The sequence below is a fragment of the Cetorhinus maximus genome, chromosome 8 (genome assembly GCF_964194155.1).
Source record: "Cetorhinus maximus chromosome 8, sCetMax3.hap1.1, whole genome shotgun sequence".
NCBI lineage: Eukaryota > Metazoa > Chordata > Chondrichthyes > Lamniformes > Cetorhinidae > Cetorhinus > Cetorhinus maximus.
This window is the reverse complement of record NC_135886.1, coordinates 62,439,520-62,440,193: the sequence shown is the minus strand read 5'-3', so window position 1 is coordinate 62,440,193 and position 674 is coordinate 62,439,520.

Below are 674 nucleotides of genomic sequence, written 5' to 3'. Positions count from 1 at the left end.
GGGAACGGAGAGCGGCGGGGACTTCAGTTTAAAAAGGGAACGGAGAGCGGTGGCGACTTCAGTTTAAAAAGGGAACAGAGAGCGGCGGGGACTTCAGTTTAAAAAGGGAACGGAGAGCGGTGGGACGTCAGTGTAAGAAGGGAACGGAGAGCGGCGGGACTTCAGTTTAAAAAGGGAACAGAGAGCGGCGTGGACGTCAGTTTAAGAAGGGAACGGAGAGCGGCGGGACTTCAGTTTAAAAAGATGCAGCTACATGATTGTACCAAGGCCAAGGCTAGAAAACTTCGCCCCTAAGATTACCCACACTTAGGGCTGATTCACCTATACAGTCACATGATCCCCATGACAGTAAGAAAAGGTTTAACTTACAATTGCTGCACTCAGTGAGGATGGAATTCTGGGTGCCTATGAACTCGTGCCAGAAGCTTATTGTCAGCAATATTCACATACGAAACCCATGCAAACCATGAACAAATCAAACAGATTGCTTTTGACTGATGGGTATGCGCTTTAAAGATAGAGCATAATTATGCTGGAATAAGATAATTGGTGCTGTTAGAAGAGTTTAAAAATGATCTCCCTTATAATATAAAAATGCGCCTTGAGGAACAAAAGGTTACCTCTGCAAGGGCAGCTTCCATGAATGCTGGGGATTAAGAACTGACTCACAGACC